Source organism: Monodelphis domestica, chromosome 2 (genome assembly GCF_027887165.1).
Source record: "Monodelphis domestica isolate mMonDom1 chromosome 2, mMonDom1.pri, whole genome shotgun sequence".
NCBI lineage: Eukaryota > Metazoa > Chordata > Mammalia > Didelphimorphia > Didelphidae > Monodelphis > Monodelphis domestica.
The window spans coordinates 534,243,423-534,267,647 of record NC_077228.1 but is presented as its reverse complement, the minus strand read 5'-3'; the positions used below and the strand labels follow the sequence as shown (position 1 = coordinate 534,267,647).

The following is a 24,225-nucleotide window of genomic DNA, read 5'->3' as shown; positions in this document are numbered from 1 at the left end:
GATGCACAGTATCAAAGGCTGTGGAGGTCAAAGAAGAGGTTAGAAAAAGGCCATTGGAATTGGCCGTTGAGACATCATCAGTGACTTTAGAGAGAGCACTTCCCATTGAATGATGAGTTTGGAATCCAGCCTGTAGAGGGCTAAGGAGAGAGTGAGAGGGAAGGAGTTGGAGGCATGTGTTCTGGGTGGGCTCCTCAGGGAGGTAAGTCACAGAAGAGGAGAGGGAGGAGACAGCAGGCAGCAGAGACTGGTGGGTCTTCACAAATAGAGGAGTTGTGGCAATGTAGGTAGTGGAGAAGCAGAGAGGGAATGACTGAAGATAAGTGGACAGTCTGCAGCAGAACCGAGGACGTAATGAGATCACTTGTGCACATGGAGCAGTCAGCCTTGTTCAGGAGAATGGCCCCCTCATTACATGAGACAGAGGTGAAGGGAGAGGTGTTGTTAGAAGAAAACAGAAAAGATGCGATTGAACATGATCCCTTAGAAAATTATAGTATGCGGGGCAGCTGGGTGGCTTAGTGGATTGAGAGCCAGGCCAGGAGGCAGGAGGTCCTAGGTTCAAATCTGGCCTCAGACACTTCCTAGCTGTGTGGCCCTGGGCAAGTTACTTGACCCCCATTGTCTAGCCTTTACTGCTCTTCTGCCTTGGAACCAATACACAGTATTGATTCCAAGATGGAAGGTAAGTGTTTAAAGGGAAAAAAAGAATAAAGAAAAAAGAAAATTATATTATGCTTACAGATGATACATCATGAAATAATATAAATCTTCTGTATGTATGCACCAAGTAGTATAATTATCTGTGAAGAGAGGACTGAGAGTACAGACAGTCAAAGTGAAAAAGAAAGACTGAATGTAGAGACAACGTTACGGAGTTTGAGTTCTAGTCTCAGCTTTTAGGATTTTGTTCAAGTCACTCAAACACTCTGAGCTCATGGCCTGAGCTGTGAATGCAATGAGAATGCTTCCCCTGCCTGTGCTCCAAGTTTCTTGTGAGGATCTAACATGAATATGAGTAAAAGTCTTTATCAGTGAAGTCTTCCTTTAGTTGTGAGCTAATGGCATGTTGGAATGATTGATTCTGCCCATTTGTGTTTGTAGACTTTTCTCTTTGCCTGGGGAAATAGAATGAAAGTCAGTTTTTATTCTGCCAGTTGAGGAAAAGGGATGTATATGTGTCGAGGTGACTATGGGTATATGTTGTTTGTTTCTTTCAGAAGGAAAGATTAGACTTGAAATGAAAGAGATGACTGCAGAGCTAAGCCTGTCTGGGGAAGAAACTCAGAGGCAAAGATGCATTGGTGATGGTGCCTGTGATTCCACTTGGAGAGAAAACTTGGATGTACATCAGAAAATCCACACTGGAGGGAAGCCTTACGAATGTAATCAGTGTGGTAAAACATTTGAAAAGAGAGCTTATCTTACTGTACATCAGAGAATCCACACTGGAGAGAAACCTTTTAAATGTAATCAGTGTGGAAAGGCTTTTACACAGAAGTCTGGTCTTACTGTACATCAGAGAACCCACACTGGAGAGAAATCTTATGACTGTTACCCGCTTAGTAAAGTCCTCAGTCAAAAGTCAACCCTTATTTTCTCTCAACCACTGCCAAGTCAGTAAACAGCAGTCCTTGGGGGCAGCTGTGTGGATCCCAGCCATACCTTTGAGAACGTTTGCTCTACTGATGACCCTGGGGTCAGGCTGCTGATTAAAGGAAGATTGCAGGGACCCTGGACTGGCCCTGGACGTGGGGCCTCAGCACATTGATCAGACATGGTCCCAGGCTGTGCCTAATGATGGAGGAGCACACAAGTAAGAGCAATGGTTTTGTCTCACTTGGAAGTAATCCAATGCTAAGGTTTACATAATTGAAGCTGAATCCCTTTCTTTTTCCCGATGGAATCATGAGTATGATTACCACTTCAGTTTAGGAAGATCAGAAATAGAGACTGCTTGGTGTCTCTTGACATGAGACTTCAGGGGCCTAGAAGGGAGCCTCCATGATCTTCAGTGTTAGGTCTAGTCATTTAAAGGTGATTAGGTACAAGAAAAAGAGAGTCACATACTGAAGCCAGAGCGTGCATTGACTACTAGGAAAGACATCCGAATGCAGAATCGAGATTGAAATTGGGCCAGGTGTCAGCCCTGGCCTAGTCTGTTAGTCAGTAAACGTTAATGAAGCACCTACTATGTTCTAGCCTCTGAGGACACAAAGGGAAACAAAAGACAGTCCCTGTTGTCAGAGCTCAGAATCTAGTATACAAACATAGTGATAGTTCAAGAAGAAGTAAAAGATCATGAACCTGACTGTTAAATGATCCAGGGAAAAGAAGGTGTTTTATGAATGGAAATCCATTTAGTTAAACAGGGAAATAAGTGAATAGAAGTATGAGAACAATTCAGTTTACGAAGGGCAGAATTGGGGAACAAAGAGTAAAAATCAAAATCATAAGGAAAAAATAATATCTAGCAGTTAAATAGCACCTACTGTGTGCAGTGCATTTTATCAATATTAGCTCATTTGGTTCTCATAAGAACCATAAGGGTTAAGTGTAATAATTATTCTCATTTTACAAGTGAAGCAACCTGCATAAGCAGAGGTCTTATGACTTGCCCAGGATCACAGTACTAGCAAATGTCTGGGATTGGTATGCTTCTATCCAGTGTACCAGAAAACTACCAATGCTCATATATGAGTGAGGTTGAAAATGAGAGAAGTTTAGAAACTTTCTTGCTGAGGGATGGATATGCCTTTTTTTTGTTTGTTTTTAGCTCCTCAGCCAATCAGCAAAATGAATGGCAATTTACCATTTAAAATTCTTATTACTTTATCCATTGTGCCACTTAGCTGCTTAATTGGAATTGGTTGATAAGAGCAGTAACCATTGTTACAGTAGCCATGAATGTAGCTGAAGCAAACACTATGGAAGCATTTAGAGTTTGATCAAACATCAAAGACTCCAAGATAATTCACCATATCTACACACGTTGCCAATCATCTTGTCATTTGCAACATGAGCAATATGGAAACCAGTTTTAGATGACTGCACATGTATAACCTATATCAGATTGCTTGCCTTCTCAAGGAGCAGTGTGAGAAAGTAGGGAGGGAGAGAATTTGAAACTCAGAATAAGAAAAAAAATGCTGGGTCACCAGAGCCAAGATGGCAGACAGAAATCAGGGATTTACCTCAGGTTTCCCAAATTCTCCTCGATATGACTTTAAAATAATGTCTCTGAACATTCTGGAACAGAAGAACTCCAAAAAGGATGCGGTAAAGAATTTTTCTGCCTAGAGACTTTAGAAGGCCATCAGGAAAGGTCACTCCCACCATGGTGAAAGTGGAGCAAAGTCTAGCACAGGCTATACCCTAACAGAATAATAGCAAGGCCATGCCTTACTCTGTCAGCAGCAAAGCCATGTGCCCTGACCCATCAGCAGCAGGCCCTTAAGGGAACTGAATTGGCAGAAGCAACTTCTGAAGCTCTTAGTCCATAGACAGTAAGGGGCAGGGGGCAGTCAGACAATTTAACAGGAGATCAAAGGTCCTTTTTCTAGCATTGTGTGCAGGAGTCTGTTTCATAGCTCATATGTGGGTTCTAGTTCCAGGCCTGGTGGCAGTCCCAATGTAAGAAATACCATTAGCTACAAGCACTAGAAATAGTAGAATTTGCACCCATGAGGGATTTGGGATGCTGATCACAGTTCCAAAATGTGAAATAAAAGGCTGGTTATTCACTGTCCAGAGTATAAGCCAAGAGAGTAGTGAACACACCTCTTTGTACATCACATCACCTTGGAAGAAGTGAAAACGTATAGAACCACTACACCCCATTCCAGAGCCACCTCTGAAAACACTTACATTTCAAAACTAAACACCAGGTTTCAAGCAATGCCTCCTCTACCCCAGGAGCAGACTTCAAATTTAGCATAAAAGTCAAGAAATAGGCTACAGAAATGAGCAAACAACTTTGAAAAAGCACTTCACCATTAAAAGTTGCTGTGGTGACAAGAAGATCAAAACAAATTGAAAATGACAAAGTCTCAAAGAAAAAAGTGAATTGATTTCAGGAACAAAAAAATCCTACAAGAGCTCATAAAAGGATTTTAAAAATGAAATAAGAGAAATAGAGGGACTTTGAGAAAATAATTGAGTGATGAATGAAATAAATTTTTTAAAAGGGTCCTTAGTTGGGTAAAAGAAGCACCAAAAATACTGAATAAAAAAATGTTAAAAAAAAGGGCACAAAAATATATTGAATAAATGAACTTCTTTAAAATCAAAATTAGCCAAATTGAAAAAAGATATACAAAAATGTACTGAAGGGAACTTCTTAAAAAGTAGAGCTAGTCAAATGGAAAGTAGAGCTACAAAAGTTAAAAGAAGAAAATAATATCTTTGAAATTAGAATTGGGCAAGTGGAAGCTAATTCCTCCATGAGATTTTATGAAAAAAAATTTAAATCAAAAGAATACATAAATAGAAAAAAACTAAATATCTCATTGGAAAAATAACTGACCTTGAATTGATGCAGGAGAGATAACTGAATGACTGTACAAACTGAAAAGCATGATTTAAAAAAAAAAAAAGCTAAATTCCAGGGCTTCCAGATTAAGCAGGAAATATAGCAAACAATCCTCTGAATTGAAACAAAATTCAAATATTGTGTAGCCACAGTCATTATACCACAACATTTAGCAGCTTTGATATTAAATGACTGGTTAATTTCGAATATGATATTCCAGAGTGTAAAGAAACTAGGATCACAACCAAGCATCATCCACCCAGTAATACTGAGTACAAACATTCATGAAGAAAAAAGGAATGTTTAGTGAAATAGAGTTCTTCTTAAGTATTTTTTTGTGAAAGGGACAGAGCTGAAAATAAAATCTGATTTTCAAATATAAGTCTCAAGAGATGCATAAAAGGAAAGGAAATCCTAGAGCAATCAGTAAATTTAAGCTGCTTACGTTCCTTCGTGAAAAGATGACATTTGTAATTCCTAGGAACCTTATCATTATTAGGGCAGTTTGTAGGGCATGGGTATGAGTTTACTATAATGAGATGAATGCATTAAAATATTAAGGGGTGAGATGGATGTATTGGAAGGAGGGAAGGGAAAAGTCAAATGGGTTAGTTTTCTCACAAAAAAAGAGTCAAAAGAGCTTTTGAAGTGGGGGATTAGGTGGAGTTGTGGAGAAGAATTTATATTTTATTGAAAATTGGCTCAAAGGGCAAATAGAATATACACAACTGAGTATAGAAATACCCTTTGCCTTGTAAGAGAATAGGGAAAGGGGATGAGAAAAGAGAATTGGTTAAGTGGAAGAGGCAGTAGTCAGAAGCAAAACACTTTAGAATGAATAGAATGAAAGGAGAAAAGCAAGTAAGATAAACAGGGGGAAAAAGGATAGGAAAAATATCCAGTTAATCCTAAGGTAAAAAAGTTTACAGCAAGTTTCTCTAAACATGAAGAATATATGTGTATATTTAGGAAAATGAAAGTTAAAATACCTTAGGTACTTACCTTACACCTATCTGATTGGCTAATTTGTGAGAAAAAAATAACAAATGGGGGAAATTTGAGATGCTTATGTATTGTTGGTGGAACTATGAACTGATTCAAACATTCATGGGAACAATTTAGAAGCTTGCTCAGAAGTTTCTAAAACTATGCAATATCATGACCAGGTCTGTAGCCCAAAGTTATCTTTTTTGGGGAAAAAAAGGTCTATTTGTACAAAACTTTCTAGCAGTTCATTTTGTGATGGCAAAGAATTGGAAATTGAGGGGATGCCCATCAATTGAGAAATAAATGAAGTTTTGCTATAATGATTATGACAGAATACTATTCTGCTATAAGAAATGATGAAGATAATTTCAGAAAAAAACTTAAAAAGCATTTAACGAACTGATTCAAAGTAAAGTGAGCACAATATGGAGAACATTGAACACAGTAGTTGCAATATTATTCAGTGATCAAGTGTGAATGAATTAACTATTCTTAGCAATACAATGATCCAAGACAATTCTGAAGGTTGCTACTCCCAAATGCTACTCCCAAAGAAAACTGATGGAGTCTGAATGAAGATCAAAGTCTTCCTTGATTAGATTTGCTTTTGTCAGGTCTTGGAATGCAGGGGGAAAAAGAATGCCTCGAATTCTCTTCAACTGGAGACTCAAATCATGTTACTTCAAGAAGCATTTCTCAACCAGTTCTCTTTTATAAAGCACCTACTAAGGGCCAGACAGTAGACTATGTGCTAAGGATTAAAAGAAAAAAAAGGATGAAATGATAACTCCCTGGAGGACCTTGCATTTTATTGGTTTATGTCAACAAGCATTTATTAAACATTTCGACACCAAGAAATACTAGGCTCTGGAGATACCAGGCTTTGATTAAAAGGAAAAACCAGAAACAAGTTGCAAAAACTATATTCCCTCAAATCCCAGCATGCCCACATGTGCATTTCCATTTCTACTATTGAGGTCTTAGGTCTCAGAAAGGCTTATTAAGTCCTGCAGCAGACGTGAGAGCCAAAATAGGGGGCCTGTCGAAGAGCCTCGAAGAGCTTTTACTTCTATAAACCTGAAACATAGGAATTAGGAAACAATGGCTGAGGTACTTCCCAGATAAAGCTCATGGGCTGCTAAAACGTCTAGCTCAGAAATTTCCTCATTTCAATCTCTGGAGCTCCTGAAAAGCTTCTGGGGTCAACATGAGTTGTAGGTGCTCAATAAGCAACAAATCTGGACCCGGAGCCATAAACAAGTCCAGTCTCGAAGCTACACAGGACATTGAGAGTTTCCAACAAAGGAATCTGGTTTTACCACAGGTTCTAAATATGCTTCAAGGAGAAGATGTCCACAAAGGCATGCCAAACCTCAACAGCATCATCGTAGAGTCAGGCTGGCTCCAGAGCTCCCTCCTGAATTTCACAGGTTGGGTTTTCCATATGCTATCTCAGAAATGAGGCAAGTCTAAGCAGGGGCTTTCTAAAGGTATCAGAAATAGATCCAAGCTTCCATCTTCCCACAGTGATAGCATTAACAAGGTTCTTCTCCAGCCAGAGTTGTTTTCTGGTAAAAAGCAAAGGGAATGTTGGCTCTGCCTTTTCCCCATCACGTATTCTTATTGGGAAGTCTACTACAAATGATCTCATGTAATCTTGTGCTCTAGGCCTTTCCATCTACTTTCCCTTTGATATTTGATTGATTTTTTTTCTTCATGCCTAAAAGGAGATAAACAACTTTCTCCTTCCAGATTGAATCCTTTTGGTGACAAACAAACCAAACCAGAGACAGTGAATTCAGTCTCATGGGCACATCTCTCAGTGGAGATAACCTACCCTGGGAATCAAGTGTTCTGATCCTCTGGGGAAGAGGGAGGTCTGAGACAGCCACTGTTTGATAAAATTGCTCAGAGATCTTCTTGTGTCAGTCTTCCTATTGACACTACTGGAATCACTGAGTATGAATAATATAGACTGTATATGGTTCTAGTGGTTCCATCCATTTCTTGCTAGATGGGTACAATGAGCAGTAATTGGACTCCCACCCTATTTGAGTAGCCCTCTACCCCTCCTAAATCCATGATTTTACCCCTAGTCAGTATAATCCAGTTTAAAGACATTCCATAAGGTGGCTGATTATTTCTTGTGTATTAAAATATATTATTGTACATTGAGTCAGTTAAGGATAATCAACTAATCCCAATATGTAACACAATTCAGAATAAGTGGGCAAGGAAGACTCCCAGACCTCCAGCCTGGATGGTCTGAGTACTGTAGGATAGAAATGTTCTAATGGGTTGGAAGGTCCCTGCAAAATGTAAAATGTCTCCTAGTTAGGAGTCTGTTGCCCAACATTTGGGTGGGATTCTGCCTGCTCTGTACTTACATTTGTAAGCCCATTACTCAACAATAGAGGTGGAAATCTACTAGCCCTTTACTTTGTGAACCCTAAAGTGACTGTGGGACCCCCAAGGAGATTCTGTACTTTGTACTGTCCCATCTGAACTGTCTGATGAGACTTCAGGATTATAAAACTTGACTCTGAGCATGAGACAGTCTCAGATAGTGGCCAGGTCCCTTTAATAAATAGTAATTGGCTCAGAGATCTGCCTCAGTGACCTTATGTATAGTTTAGATCATTTCTGGCATTACATTATGGTTACCCCTGATAGGATGATGAGCTGTCGACCTTCCCTAGATGCTCCATCCCACTCCTCATGGTACTCCTCCCCGTTTAAAAAATAGGAAGCTAGTACCTGATGAATTTTCGCCATTGGCTCACCCACCAAGAAAGACTTGGGTTGGTGGGTCTCTACTGTTCCTACCCAAATTCTCCAAGCTTAAGATATCTCCCCATGGCTACAGATTGGTGAGTTTACCTGATATTACTCCCCACAACACCCCACAAATTTAAAGGGGTAAAAGAAGGTCCCAATTGTATTGAAAGTGACTAATTGGGTTCATGACTAAATTATGTGAATTAATTAAATTATGTAAATTTCTTGAATTATTTGGGCACATTTTCAGCTTTTAAAGCCTAGGTTGAATTTTTTTTTCTCATCAGAGCTAGGGACGTATAACAGAATCACTGCTACTGCCACTTTTTCAGCCTCCAGCCAGGAAAACCATTAAACAAAAAAAATTGCAAGTTTCAAATAGATTTTGTACTTGCTGGTGGTCAGGGATGGAAGTTGATTCTTTTTAAAGGATATATATTTTATTTCTTATAATATGAATAAAGTCATTTTCAGTGATATTAGGGCTTCTACTTAAGACACTGAAGCCCTAATGGGCTCATCTTAGGCCCCCAGTGGCCTATTTCAGAAATGTGAAATTGGGGAACTTTCTAAAATAGGTCCCTGAATCTTAAGAGTATTTATCATAAGCCAGGACCCCATAATGATGCACTCAGTGCCTCCAGGGTTAGTCCACCATCCTTCTAGTTAGAGAGAGGGAAGAGGATAGGGGTACAATCTTCAGAAGAGGAACCTCTAAGACATTTAGTCCTCAGAAGCAGAGCCTTTGGGTATCCAGCTGTGTCTGAAAAAGATCTAAAGTTGCCCTCTCCTGAGTAGGTATGCCCATAGTGTGGAGGGTGCTAGTATCACATGTTAAAGGATTCAGAGAAATTCTTTTGGCTACAATTTGAACTTTGTTACTATTCTACCCTTGGAAAATGATTGGCTTTAATTGACTTCCAACCTTCTTGCCCTGTTATCCCCAGGCCTGCCAGATGAGTAAGGCAAAAGAATGAGAACAGGCTACAGCTCCCTAAAAGGCCTGCATGAGTACAACTTGGACTTACCTGAGCCCCCGGATCAGGAGGTAAGGACTTTGGAGAGGGCTTCTGTAAGAGTGTGTGTGTGTGCTTGCTTGGGGAAGAATTCTCTAGGCCTGTGGCTGGGGTTTGCTAAGCCGGGGCCTGTGAAGGAGACTTAAACCCTTATCCCCTTTGGGGGTGTTTCTGAGTGCGGACTTGAAGAGTATGCATTTCCCAAATCCCGAGAGGGATTGGGTCAGAAATCCGAGAAAGTGAATGGTGTCCTCTCCGGAGCCTGCCCCTGGTTCTGGTATTTGAGATTTTGACCAAAATTTAGGCTGATTTTGGAACCATCTGTTCTGTTCTGTCCTGTTCTGTTCTGGTAAATTAGTTCTGTTTCTCTAGAATTCTGCTTTGTTTTGCCCCATGGCCTGTTTTACTCTTAAGAGTCTGCCTGCTTTAAGGCTTGGTCTTCAAGTTCTGTTTGGACCCCTACCTTCTCTAGGAGTCTGCCTGCTTGAAGGTTCGGTCCTGAAGTTCTGTTTGGGTCCTAGAGTCCTGTTGGCCATGGAGTTCTGTAAATCCAGATTCAGTAGAGGCTGTTGGGTTGCTGGACACAGCTTAGTCCCACAGTCAGGTCACTAAAGAGCCATCTTTCAGTGACTTCAGGGAACCTTTGGGTTCAAAGGTGTATGAAGGTGTGAGAGTGTGTCCTATAGGCTTCTGTTGAGTCTTTGTTGTTTTTGTGCCACTAAATGAAACAAAGAAAGAGGCAAAAAGAGTTTAAGATGCAGACGGGAATCTCTTTTGTAGTGGCTGTTCCCTGCTCCCTCCAACTGTATCCCAATGGAGCAGCCTATGGGGGAAGGGCTGGACTGTGTCCCATGGCAAGCTCCTAAGCAGGAGAGAGAGTCTGAATAGGAGGGGATTTACAAGTCCCTTCCTTGAGAAAAACAGCGAGCCTCAGGAACAGCTCACCTCCAACCCAAATGGGAGCAGATAGTTTTGTCCAGATACTACAAGAGCATTTTGTTAGAAATCACAGTCAAAAAGAGTCAGTTTTTGATAGATCAGTTCAGAGAGAGCTAGGGAACAAGAACGTCAGCTCGGCCAATCAGATGGCTTAGCTCATCACATGTTCCCTGAGTACACTGAAACTTTTCATGAATTTTCTCCCTGCAAATATTTTTTTCTTGAGAATGGATCCTATAGACACCTATTTTTTCCTCTCAAAGCATGCTCGTCACAGCATTGTATGTTACCATTTGCCTTTGACACAGTTTCGTCTCTATGTAAAAAGGGGGGAGTTGCAAACTTGAACTTTCCACTGTCAAAAATCGTTAGCAAAGGACAAAAGCAAATACCTGTTCAATGATTTTTACCTCTTTCTTCCTTTGGATGGGCCCCCAAAGGAGCGAAAGAGAGAAAATTCTGAGCAGAAAAGGGAGATTTTTTTACTCCACAGTTAGCAATTTTCATTTAAAATTAATTCTCAACTTGGGAGGATTGCTAATGATTTTGATATGGTACAAATGTAATGTATTGTGGTTACTGTTTGTCAGTTAAATGTGAAATGTTGCCAGATTTTTATTGAGCACAAAAACTCCTGGTTAGAAGTTTGTTTTGTTAAACCTTGCAATGAATAATGGTTTCAGTGAATTTGAGAATTGTCTAAGTGTGATTGATAAACAGCCTGACACAGAGAGGAATGTTTATTCTGTATGGACAGAAATTGTACTGGCTACTTTATAGATATAAAAGTCATTCAGAAAAAGTTATGTTGTTGAGAAGAACTTATTCTAGAATTTAAAATTGGGAATCTTTCAAATAAGATTTATTTTAATGTATGTGCTGTCAGAACTAGCAGCAAGAAATCACATGACACACAAGAAGTTTTTAAAGTGGTTATTCTGTGCATGGGATTTAATGATATAAGTGTTAAGAATTTGATATTTTACAAAAGAGGAAAATTTTAAATGATGTTGTCTTTAATCAAGGTTATATGAATTATTTTTTTTTAAATGTGCAAAATGCATAAAAAGGAATTTGTAATCTAGAGACGAACATGTATTCAGATACCAAATGCTGGAAATTAGTAATGCTGAGTGAATGCAAAATATGTATGTATTTGTATTATGAAGAGAATTCAATTTTCCACCTAAATAGGTCAAGGTTATATGATATACAAACTGTATGTCCTTAACAAGACAAATTTAACCAACCCTGAAATCAAGAGGGCTTGTCATTAGGATTAAATACAGTCTAGCTTCAGATATATCTAAGAGGTCAGGCTGGAATGCCAGGTAACATGTAGCTAACTAGGGAAAAGTGATTAAGTACATGTGAAAGGAAATAACTTTATATCTTATAACCTATCTATATAAGTTAATCATTGAATTTTGGGGTCTCTGGATTCATTTTATGAAGTGCTCCACTTCAATAAGAGTAATGAATAGAGGTACTAACCGATACTATGAATTCTAGTATGAAATAGACACAACAAAGTATAAATTGGAATAATGTTGATGGACTTAAATTAGGAATGTGGCAATGTTTTGAGCTAGAAAGAAACTAAACTGGAGGTTCTATTCTACTTTAGACAGGTTTGAGAGGAGTCCAGGTAAATGCTTTGCACTTCAGTTTGGTTACACTGAAACATTGCTAAAGGACTTAATCAGAGTTATTTGGAAGTGTGGAGTTCAAACTGAAATCCACTGAGAGTATATTATTATGAAAGGGGTTTGATACATTCAAACTTTTACAATATAGTGAGCTCACTGGTTAAAGAAGGATAGGCCATGGTTGCTTAAGTAATAAAATCTAAATCAAGCCAGGCAGCCTTAGGATAAATTGCTCAGAAGTTATTAACCCCTTCCTTGCACACAGGAAGAAGAAAGAAGTGCTCGTAATTGTTCCACACTGATACTTAGGGACTGAAATAGGGATCTCAAAAGGTTGAAAATCAGTGGGTGATAGAACTTAAAGATGAGTATATTTTTATTGTATATTAATTGTACATATATATAATTGTATATATTGTATAATTGTATATGTACAATAATAATTGTATATACTTGTTTTAAGGTGCTCAAGCAAGCAAATATTGCCAGTCCTGTCTGACCAAAAAGCTTATTTGAAGCTGTGGAATCTTAATGCAAACATTCCATGTCCAGAGTGATAAAATGAGTTGAGTAATATGTAATTTATAAGTTTCCTCACACAAGTTTTGGGGATTTGTTGGTTGATATTTTGATTACATTTTGATCTGTATAAGGATATACATTGCAAACAGAAGCCAAAGAGTGGGTAGGATGTTAAAAATGGCATATATGTGAAAAATGCTTGCTCAGAATTTTATGATTATGTGCGTTGCTGCTAAAATATGTGTTTAAGTATTGTTTAGATGTGAACAAAAGCTCATTGTAAACCTGTGCCATAGATTTTGTTCAATACTCAGTGATTACCTCAGTTTACCAATTTGTATTATGAACTGAAATTTATAATGGGTGAGCACTATGCTAAAGATAGTGGTTCAATGCCATAATCCTTTAAATCAGAATTCATTTGGGTTATCGATTAGCAATTGAAGTAATACCAATAATATGTTTGTTTGACTTGAGTTAGTCAGAGAAGGTGGGATGGTGTGTTGGATTTGAATTTGGATGAAAGGGACTTTGATATAAAGTCCATAAAGCTTTAGTATGTGGGTTTGTAAAGGAAGAATGGAAGTTGTGTTCTGCTTTTTAAGCAGAGGGGTTTTGAAGGAAGACAGAGAGAGAGAGAGAGAGAGAGAGAGAGAGAGAGAGAGAGAGAGAGAGAGAGAGAGAGAGAGAGAGAGAGAGAGAGAGAGAGAGAGAGAGAGAGAGAGAGAGAGAGAGAGGGAGAGAGAAGGAGAAAGAAAACAGAGAGATGCTCTGCTCTTGTAATTGGATCCCTGACCTAGGGATAATCTCTAAAATTAATGTATGTGTAGTGGGAAAATGACACATGATTCTTTAATTTCTCTGGACAGTTACCCAGAAGTGATTCCTGTATGGCCTTGTCTTAGTCTTTCAGAGGTCCTAGGTCCAGGAGATGATACAGCCCTGATTTATATTACTATGGAGCTACTTAATTCAGCACTCATGTTCTTTATTTCAGGTTTTGTGACTAAAGTGTGATGTGTAAATTATTGACAAAATACCTGAGAATAATTGAGTGATCAGCCTTGTAGGGATATCAAAGGCTTGTTTGGGGGTATGGAGATTTGTTTCTGGACTGCTGATAAGCAGAATTTCTCTCAACTGAAATGGGTGAGACTTGTCTTTTAAAGCAAAAGAAGGCTTCTAGGATTTAATGGTGACAAAGTACACCACGGACACAGAATGTCCTGGAATGGTTACAGAGGCATTTTCTGGGCTCACCTAGAAAATGGACCTTTTCTAACCATCTAGGCTATTAACTACAATGATGGCATGAGCTGGTGATAGCATTGACCTGCATGTGAAGCCACTCACAGTGTCCTTTGTGGCATGAGGAGATATTTTCCCTTTTGGGCCTTCTTCCTTCATGATAATTCCCATAATCAGCACATAATGCAAATTGTGATATTAAAATGTCCATTTCCTCAAACAACCCTAATAATTGGGAATTCTCAAATTGTTAGGGACATACTTTGAGAAGTAGGTGAAGTTTACTCATGGATGGCTTGTATTTGCAGCCTTAATTTACCACAGTTGACGTTTGGATCTTGAGCTTGGAAATATAGCTCAAAGATTTATTGGATTTCCCCAGAATCTGGGGTAAAGGAATACATCTGTAACATATTGTTACTCAAGTGTTTATAGATGTTAATAGTTAATGTGTACTTTGCAAAAGGATATTCTTTAACAGAAACATCACATACCAGCTCTGCAAACAACTCAGGAATCCGATTTCCTAAAGGGATCTATTCTTGACAGAAGATGATTTCTGAAGATGGAGTCTGTTGGCTAAGATACCCAAATGCAAATGTGTAATATTAATTGCTACTGTATTAATGTTCTGTTTCTATCTGCTATTCTAGTTTTTTCCCCAGTCCTGGTTTCTGCACTTCTGTCTTAGGGGCTGGCTCTCCCCCTTGTGACCTGTCTGCCCATTGGGGGAAGTGGTGGCTGGATACCCTTCAGATCTCCAAGCAGGTCTCCACCGACCTGTGACCCCCGCATTCACTGAGGACACGGCCCTAGAGACCCTGTGTCTGCGGTCTTCCCCTCCCTGTTCACGTTTGGACTACTCCCCTGTGAGAGAGAGGTTCATAGGCATTTGTAAACTCGGCAACCATTCCAGCCTGCAGCCCTGGATATTGCCTGTAGCCAATCCCTCTCTCCTGACCATAGGCAGGGACAGCTCTACACCCATTCTCAGCAGTGAAGAAGCTACAGAAGACATGGACCTTCACCCTTTTTCCCTTAGATACTTGGAGAGGGGAGAGAATGGGATGGCAGGGGGCACTGAACCAGGTGGGGCCTGAGATTCTGGCCCTCCTGGAGGCTGTGTGGTTCCCCTTTGGATGGCTGGGCCTGCCAGATGGCAGGACTCATTTACCAGAAGCAGTGGGGAGACAGCTAGCAAAGAGAATACAGGACACCACACATACGGGAGGCACAAAATAGTGATATGCTGGACATAGACTTTGTCTTTCATAATATGCACCGAATCTGCAAAGATATCACTTAGAGATGTTAGACGTGTGCGGGTTAAGCAAAAGGGGGGCCCGAAGGAACCAGAGGCACCCAGTGAAGAGGGCTGGAGCCAGGAGCCAGTGGTAGGCAGACTTTACAGAAATCAAGCCAGGGACATATGGGTACAGGGGCCTTTTAGTCCTGGTAGACACCTTTGCAGGTTGGGTAGAAGCTTATCCAACAAAACATGAAACTGCCTCAGTGGTAGTTAAGAAATTAATGTCAGAGAGCATTCCTGCATTTGGACTCCCAGTGGGAATAGGGTCAGATAATGGGTCTTCTTTGGTAGCCAGGGAGACTCAGCAATTAGAAGGAGACCCTGACAAAATTGGTCCTAGAGTCTGGCGAGAACTGGGTAAGCCTCCTCCCCTTTGACCTCCTGAGGGCCCGGTCCACCCCATATGTACAAGGTATGACCCCATTTGAAATTCTGTTCGGTAGACCCCCTCCCCTCCTTCCTAAATTGGGACTAGAAAATTGGACTGAATATGATAACCAATATCTGTTCTCTTCCCTGAAGGCTTTGGACAAGCTCAGGAAAACTACCACTCAGACTCCCCCTCCGTGTTGCCCACCCCAGATGAGCTGCCCCTCGCCTCCCCCCACCAGATTTCCACCTGCGCTCTCTCCTCCGTTTCCCCTTCAGGGAGGGGATAACGAAGCAGCAGTGATAGCTTCCCTGGCAGAGTTCCCCTCTCCCCCTGCACACCATACTCGGGGCCTCAGACGTCGTGTTCTTAGCCCTGAAGCCCCCTCTTCTACTATTGCCCTCCCAGTTCATCCAGTTGGCCCTATGGTGCCTGGAGGTCCCTTTGTCCACCAATATTGGCCTTTCACTTCAAGTGATATTTATAATTGGAAGCATCAAAACCCACCCTTTTCTGAACAGCCTCAGAAATTAATTGACTTGGTCGAGTTAATTTTCTTGACTCACAGTCCCACCTGGGATGACGGCCAACACCTCCTCAGCACCATCTTTATCCCGGAGGAGTGCAACCGCATCTATGCCGAGGGATGCAAACTGGTCCTTGGTGATGATGGTCAGCCCACTGCAGACCCAACCCGTCTTGCTGCTGTTTTTCTTACCACCCCGTCCGGACAGGGACTTCTCCTCGGAGGAAGGTAGGGAGCTTATTCGAATCTACCGCCAGACTCTCTTAACCGGGCTCCAGGTGGTGAGCCGGAAGCCCACTAATTCGGCTAAACTTGAATCTATGTCAGGGCCCTGAAGATACTCCAGCAGTGTTTTTAGAGCGCCTACAGGGGGCATTTAGGATTTATTCCCCCTTAGACACCATGGTGCCCCCAGTCAAATCACAGTTCTTTTAGCATTCGTTAATCAGGCATCCCCAGACATTCGAATGAAGCTCCAAAACCTAGACGAATTCATCAACCAGCCCCTCTCTTGTTATGGGGGTTGTCCCTCGTTCTTCTGAGCGCCAAAATGTTATGGGCGGGGGAAGGATACCCTTGGGTTCGGGAAGGATACCTTTTGCAAGCATGCAAGACTCCAAAACTTAGCTTAAAAACAAAAAAGAGATTTATTAATTTAGAGAGTAATGTTGAGAGTGGCCAGGAGGATAGCAAGGTGGAACAGCAAGATGGGGAGCAGTTCCTTGGGAGGACAGCATGGATGGAAAGGCTGTCCCCCAGACGACATCAGTTCTGGGGTTTATATACTCTTTAGATGCTATGTCCTGGTGTGGACAGGAGCTAGAGTATTAGTCCCTCAGGCATTTGGTGGGGTGAGGTGGTCATCTGACTGGGGTCTGCTTGGGGGCATAAAGATTCATCTCTTTGTCCATCTTAAATCTAGAGGACAAAAGAGGGTAAACATCTCAGGACCCTAGGTGGGGGGTCATTGGGTGTTTCTAGGTTAAGAGTCAGGAGGAGGCAAAGCAAGGGAGTTTCCCTGATAATAGTTCCTGGGTTTCTGGGGTACACTGCCCATGTCACTCTGACCTCCTAAAAATACCGAGAAGGTCTTTAACTCCCGGGAAACCAAGGAGGAGAGGAGAGAGTGGTTCAGATGGGAAGACCTTGAGTGCCAGGCACAGCTCAAGAGGTAGGAAGAGGAATAGGAAAAGAACAGGCAGAATGACCTCCAATCTGGAGAAGAAAAATCTAGGAGACAGTTTCTGAGATGTCAGCAAAAGACAACTCACAAACATTCATTACGTCCCTGGATATCCTTGATCCTTTGTTCTTCCAAATGAACTTTGTTATGGTTTTCTCTAATTCAGTAAAAAAAGGTTTTTGGAAGTTCAATGGGTATGGCACTAAATAGATAGACAAGTTTGGGTAGGATTGTCATTTTTATTATGTTAGCTCGTCCCACCCATGAGCAATCAATATTTTTCCAATTGTTTAGATCTATTATTAATTGTGTGGAGAGTGTTTTGTAGTTGTGTTCATATAGTTCCTGTGTTTGTCTGGGCAGATGTATTCCTAAGGATTTTATATTGTCTAGAGTGATTTTAAATGGAATTTCTCTTTCTAATTCTTGCTGCTGAGATGGATTGGAGATATATAGAAATGCTGATGACTTATGTGTGTTTATTTTGTATCCTGCAACTTTGCTAAAGCTGCATGCTGTCCCCATGGGGGAACAGCCTTTCCTTTCATAGCTTTTTGATTGATTCTCTAGGATTCTTTAAGTATACCATCATATCATCCTCAAAGAGTGATAGCTTGGTCTCCTCATTGCCAATTTTAATACCTTCAATTTCTTTTCCTTCTCTAATTGCTACTTCTAGTGTTTCTAGTACAATGTTAAGTAATTGGGGTGATAATGGGCATCCTTGTTTCACTCCTGATCTTATTGGGAAGGCTTCTAGTTTATCCCCATTGCAGATGATGTTTGCTGCTGGTTTCAGATATATACTGTTTATTATTTTTAGGAAAGGCCCTTGTATTCCTATACTTTCTAGTGTTTTCAAAAAGAATGGGTGTTGTATTTTATCAAAGGCTTTTTCTGCATCTATTGAGATAATCATGTGATTTTTGTCAGTTTACTTGGTAATATGGTCAATTATGTGGATAGTTTTCCTAATGTTGAACCATCCTTGCATTCCTGGCATGAATCCTACCTGGTCACAGTGAATAACACTTGTGATGACTTGCTGGAGTCTTTTTCCTAGTATCCTATTTAAGATTTTTGCACCTATATTCATTAGGGAGATGGGTCTATATTTTTTTTCTCTGTTTTTAACCTGCCTGACTTTGGGATCAGTACCATGTTTGTGTCGTAAAAAGAATCTGGTAGAACCAATTCTTGGCTTATTCTGTCAAATAGCTTGTATAATAATGGGATGAGTTGTTCTTTGAATGTTTGATAGAATTCATTTGTGAACCATCTGGACCTGGAGATTTTTTCTTAGGGAGTACTTTGATGGCTTGTTCTATTTCTTTTTCTGATATGGGGTTGTTTAGGTAATTTATTTCTTCCTCTTTTAGTCTAGGCAATTTATATTTTTGTAAGTATTCATCCATTTCACCTAGATTGCCATATTTGTTGCCATATAATTGGGCATAGTAGTTTTTAATGATTGCCTTAATTTCCTCTTCATTAGAGGTGAGGTCTCCCTTTTCATCTTGGATACTGACAATTTGTTTTTTTTTTCTTTCCTTTTTTAATTAGACTGATTTAAATAGATGTTGTCTATTTTATTTGTTTTTTTCAAAGTACCAGCTTCTAGTCTTATTTATTAAATCAATAGATCAATTAAATCAATAAATCAATAGACTTTCAATTTTATTAATTTCTCCTTTGATTTTTAGGATCTCTAATTTAGTCTTCATCTGAGGATTTTTAATTTGTTCACTTTCTAGTTTTTTAATTTGCATGCCCAATCTGCCCTTCTTAATTTGTTTATATATGAACTCAAGGATACAAATTTCCCCCTGAGTATTGCTTTGGCTGCATCCCATAGGTTTTGAAAGGATGTCTCACCATTGTCATTTTCTTCACTGAAGTTAGTAATTGTTTTGTTCTTTAACTACCCGGTTTTGGAGAATCATATTGTTTAATTTCCAATTAATTTTTGATTTATCTATCCATGTACCCTTACTAATTATTATTTTCATTGCATAGTGGTCTGAGAAGGTTGCATTTATTATTTCTGCCTTTTTCACTTGATTGCAATGTTTTGGTGCCCTAATACATGGTCAATTTTTGTGAATGTACCATGTGCTGCAGAAAAGAAGGTGTATTCCTTTTTGTCCCTATTTATTTTTCTCCACATGTCTACTAGCTCTAAGTTTTCTAAGATTTCATTCGCTTCTTGCACCTCTTTCTTATTTATTTTTTGGTTTGATTTATCTAGTTCAGATAGAGGAAGGTTTAGATCTCCCACTAGTATAGTTTTTCTATCTATTTCATCCTTGAGCTCCTCTAGATTCTCCTTTAGAAATTTGGATGCTATGCCATTTGGTGCATACATATTGAGTACAGATATTTCCTCATTGTCTATACTGCCTTTTATCAGGATGTAATTACTTTCCCTATCTCTTTTTACTAGATTTATTTTTACTTTGGCTTTGTCAGATATCATGATTGCGACTCCAGCCTTCTTTTTATTAATTGATGCCCAATAGATTTGGCTCCATCCTCTTCCTTTCACCCTATGTGTATCTATCTTCCTCATGTGTGTTTCTTGCAGACAACATATGGTAGGATTTTGGATTTTAATCCACTCTGCTATTCACTTGCGTTTTATGGGTGAGTTCATTCCATTCACATTCAGTTATGATTACTAGCTGTGTATTTTCCAGCATTTTGATTTCTACTCCTTGACCTGCCTTTTCTTCTTCCACTATTTCCTTCTACACCAATTCTTGTTTATAATCAGTCCCCCTAGTTCCCACCCTCATTTTACTTCCCTTTCTACCACCCTCCCTTCTTATACCCCCCTTATTTTCCCTTGTAGTCTTTTTAAAATTGCCCCCCCCCATCCTCTCCCTCCCTTATACTGCTTCCTTCCCCACCAGTCTGTTTGTTACCCTTCTACTCCCCTATAGGGCACAAATCTATTCTCTACCCCAATGGATTGTATTGTTCTTGCCTCTTTGGGTCAGTTTCAAAGCATGTAAGAGTTGAGTATTTCTTATCTACAAACTACCCTTCTAGTGTATTGATGTTCTCCCCCCTCCAACCATGAGCTTCTTGTGACACATAAATTTACCCCCATTTGTTTCTTTTACCATTTCTTTTAGTATTAATCTCTTTTTTAAGCTCTAGTTATATATATATATATATATATATATACACATGTATAGGTATTTATGCATGCATATATCTATATACCTATTTATGTCTTGTCCTTTCATTCTATATAGTTTGTCACTGTTCCCTCTAAGTGTAATTCTTCTAGCTGCCCAGGTGATAGAAACAGTTTTTAAGAGTTACCAATGACCTCTTTTCTTATAGGTATACATATTATTTAATTTATTGAGTCTCTTAAAAAAGTTTTTGTTGTTCTTTTGTTTTGTTTTGTTTTGTTTTTCTTTTCCCCCTCTTTTTTACTTACCTTTTGATGATTCTCTTGAGTCCTGTGCTTGGACATCAAATTTTCTGTTCAGGTATGTTTTTTCTTCACGAATGCTTGGAATTCTTCTATTGTGTTGAATGATCATACTTTCCCATGTAAGAATATAGTCAGTTTTGATGGGTAGTTGATTCTTGGTTGTAGACCTAGTTTCCTTGCTTTCCGGAATATCATATTCCTTGCCTTTTGGTCCTTCAGTGTGGATGCAACCAGATCCTGTGATATCCTCGCTGTGGTTCCATGGTATCTGAATGACTTCTTCTTGGCAGCTTGTAATATCTTTTCTCTGGTCTCATAGTTTTTGAATTTGGCTATAACAGTCCTGGGTGTAGTCATTTGGGGATTAAATATAGGAGGTGATCTGTGGATTCGTGCAATTGCCACTTTTCCCTCTTGTGCTAGGATATTGGGGCAGTTTTCCTGAATAATTTCCTGTAGTATTATGTCCAGGCTTTTTCTTTTGTCATGGTCTTCTGGTAGACCTATGATTCTTAAATTGTCTCTTCTCAAATGATTTTCTAAATCATCTGTTTTGTGAATGAGATGCTTCATATTTTCCTCAATGTTTTCATTCCTTTCATTTTGTTTTATAGTGTCCTGCTGCCTTGTGAGGTCACTTAATTCCAGTTGTTGTATTCTAGTTTTTAAAGACTGGATTTCATCACTGGATTTTTGGTCATCCTTTTCCTTCTGGTCTGATTTTCTTTGAAGGTCATCTTTCTTCCTCTTTACCTCGTCTTTCATCTCCTTTGTCTCATCTTTCATCTTCTTTGCCTCATTTTCCAGTTGTTTGATTTTGGCTTTCAAGACTCTATTTTCTTGTTTTAGTTCAAGTGCCTCTGTTTCCAAATGACTTATCATAATTTTAAAGTTCTTTTTCCAATTGTCTTCAGCCTCTCTTAATTGTGTTTTGAGTTCTTCCACAGCCTGTATCCAATTTGCTGGGATTTCTGATTTATTGTTTGCTGATCTCTCCCCTTCTGTTCCATTTGCTGAATAGAAGGTGTCTATTGTAGTTTCTTTCTTCTTTTTCTGCTGTTTACTCATATTCACCCCCTTCTTTACTCCCCGTATTTGTCTGTGCTCTTGCTCCTCTCATTTTTTTGTTTTTGTTTTGTGGGCTTCTGTCAATCTCCCCTCTTGGAGCTTTAACAGTAGATCTCCTGGTGTAGTCTTGGTGTAGTGTAGTAGGGAGTGTTGTTGGGGGTTTGAGCTCCCCTGTCCTCTGGAGGCTTTTGATTAGATTAAAGTCCAGCAGTCAATGAGGATGGGTGTGGAGTGTGGGCTTCCCTGGGTTCTGGAGACTTTTGATGGGATTAAGTTCAGCTTAGTTGGGCTAGGTGTGCTCTCAGTCCAAAACCTCCTGGAAGTCTGGGGCAAATATGGAGGATCTCCACAGCTCTGGCCAGGTTACCAGGTCTATGCTCCTTCCCTAGCTCCTTCCCCGCTACCTGTGTTGGACACTCTGAACTTGGCACAGCCCTGCCCGCAAGGTATGCCATCCAGACCAGTACTTTTGCCTGCCCAGAAGTTCCCACTGGCACTGGAGTCTCAGCACTCTAGTTGGGAGTGGGGTTGGGTCCTGGGACCTTCCTTCTGTCTTCCCCTTAAACTTGAGTGTTCTCAGATTCCAGCTTTTTGGTGGGTGTACCTTTTGAATTAAGTCCAGCAGGAGGGTTCCTTGGCTTTGTCTTGTTGTTGAGTTTGATTATCACTCCCCTGGGACCATTCAATTTGTGATCGATAAGGAAGGGTATTCAGAGGTCTGAATTTCTGCTCCTTCTAGACTGCCATCTTGACTCCGCCTCCTCATGTCCATATTTATTGACCTGATAAGGATCCACAAATTCCCATTTGTCTTCAGTGATGTCATAACTTTCTGTTGAATAAAATGTCTCATGCCTAGTACTTCTAGCCATAGCATAGATGTACCTACCAATAACACGAACTGCAAAATCTGAATGTGGAACAGACATAGCTGCCATTCTCATCCCAGTATTTTGTCTTGGATCATACCTGAATACTTCGGAGGAAGCATGGAATTGACCATCTGGCCCCAGTTCTTCTCTGCCTAACAAGAACACAAAGTTATTCATGATGGCAAGACATTCTGGGTGTAGAGGTCTTGTGGACTCTCCAGCTCCCACCAGACCCATGCTTTGTATGAAAGAAGAATTTTACTATTAATCATGCTACATTATCTAGAGTTCAAAGGATGGAGGATAAAATATCTGATTGGCCAGCAGGTAGGCAGATCCCAAATTAGGCACATAAATTACCTAAAATGTACTACTAAGAAAATTACTTGCAGGAATCTCCAGATCCCCTATAATATTTTTAGGGCTCAACCTGGCCTGCATATCCAGAATTAAATAATTCTTGTCTCATGGTGACAAACAACTCTGGTGTCTCACTGTGCACGACTGGACTCAAATACTGCAATTAAGTTTTCCCACATTGGTAATAAAGCTATAACTAAAGGTTTTCCTATAGTCATTCCAGTCAAGTAGTTTCTCTCCAGTGCAAGTTCTCTTTTGGACAATAATGTGAGCCATTAAAATGAAAACTTTCTCACATTAATCCAATTCAAAGGACTTTTCTACCCAGTATAGATTCTCTGATATTTAGTGCTGTTTGGTGATGGAAGCTTGCCCTACATTCATTACATTGAAATGGTTTCTCTCCAGTTCCTACTGACGTTCTCTTATGTTTTATAAGGCTTTACCTTACCCTGAAAGTTTCCCCATATTCATTATATTCAATTTTTTTTAAATTTTAAGTTCTCTGATAAAAAATGATGTGTTCTTTTGGAAATAAAGCTTTCCTATAATAAATGTTGGAGGGAATGTGGCAAAATTGGGACATGAATGCATTGCTGGTAGAGTTCTGAAATAATCCAAGCATTGTGGATGGCAATTTGGAACTATGCCCAAAGGGCATTAAAAGACTATCTGCTCTTTGATCCAGCCACAGCACTGCTGGGTTTATACCCCAAAGACATCATAAGGAAAAAGGCTTGTACAAAAATATTTAGAGCCTTACTCTTTTTGGTGGCAAAAAATTGGAAAATGAGAGAGTATCCCTTAATTGGGGAATGGCTGAACACATTGTGGTATATGATGGTGGTGGAATACTATTGTGCTGAAAGAAATAATTAATTGGAGGAAATCCATGTGAACTGGAAATACCTCCAGGAAAGGATACAGAACTAAGGAGCAGAACGAGGAGAACATTTTAGACAGAGACTGATACACTGTGGTACAATCGAATTTAATGGACTTCTCTACTGGCAGAAATACAGAGACCCAGGACAATTCTGAGGGGATTGTGAGAGAGAATGCTATCCACAGTCAGAGGAAAAACTGTGGGAGCAGAAACATAGAAGAAAAACAACTGCCTGATCACATGGTTTGATGGGGATATGATTGGGGATATAGACTAAACAATCACCCTAGTGCTAATATCAATAATATGGAAATAGGTTTTGATCAATGATACATGTAAAACCCAGTGGAACTGCACATCGGCTATTCTGGGGGAAGAGGAGGGGAAGAACATGAATCATGTAACCATGGAAAAATATTCTAAATTAATTAAATAATTAAAAATTTTCAATTAAAAAAGAAAATAAAGCTTTCCCACATTTATGATCATAAAAGGGCTCATGAATGAATTCTCTGTTATTGAGTAGTGCTTGG

The 24,225-nt window shown here is 39.7% G+C and overlaps 1 protein-coding gene and 1 long non-coding RNA gene across 2 annotated transcripts in view; one reads left to right on the top strand and one right to left on the bottom strand.

Annotated features, from left to right (window-relative positions):
- Window positions 1-24,225, bottom strand: part of LOC130453528 (zinc finger protein 260-like) — a 498,148-nt gene that overhangs the window by 211,040 nt on the left and 262,883 nt on the right. The gene's annotated exons all lie outside the window — the stretch shown is intronic.
- On the top strand, window positions 38-24,185 carry LOC130456867 (uncharacterized). The gene is made up of 2 exons (XR_008915914.1): window positions 38-1,816; window positions 9,244-24,185. It is a non-coding gene; the product is annotated as an uncharacterized LOC130456867 (long non-coding RNA).